Below are 485 nucleotides of genomic sequence, written 5' to 3' on the forward strand. Positions count from 1 at the left end.
AAAAGTATGTATAATATGTTCTGTTGCAGATCTTATATATCATTATGCAAAGCATAGTTTTTGGTCAAGGGAGTTTAATGTCTGGTTGCTGTACAGAAAAGATATAGTGTAATTCTGAAAAAAAACTACAGCTTTACTCAGCGATAGAAAGTTTGCTTGAATGAGTGACATACATGAAGAATATTCCTTTTGTCTACTTAGTATGATTTAGTGGGAACTTTTGGGCTTTACAGTGTGGGTCCAGCCATACAAAACGTGACAAGTTAGGCCTGCAAGGTATGTAGCTTGCGGGTGTAGTGTTTGGCACAGTGTTGCCTTGTGAAGCTACTTACTCTCGTCGTCGGCTCTTAAAATATGCTGTGCTAGTTTTGTTTACATCTTTATTTATTGCTGTTGGTCAAAAATTAATGCTAGCTCGTTGTAACCAAGACGTGAATACAAAGCATTTTACTTTATTGTTCCGTGCTCTTTCTGTGTCACTTATG

This window comes from Penaeus monodon, chromosome 30 (genome assembly GCF_015228065.2).
Source record: "Penaeus monodon isolate SGIC_2016 chromosome 30, NSTDA_Pmon_1, whole genome shotgun sequence".
In the NCBI taxonomy this organism is placed as follows: domain Eukaryota; kingdom Metazoa; phylum Arthropoda; class Malacostraca; order Decapoda; family Penaeidae; genus Penaeus; species Penaeus monodon.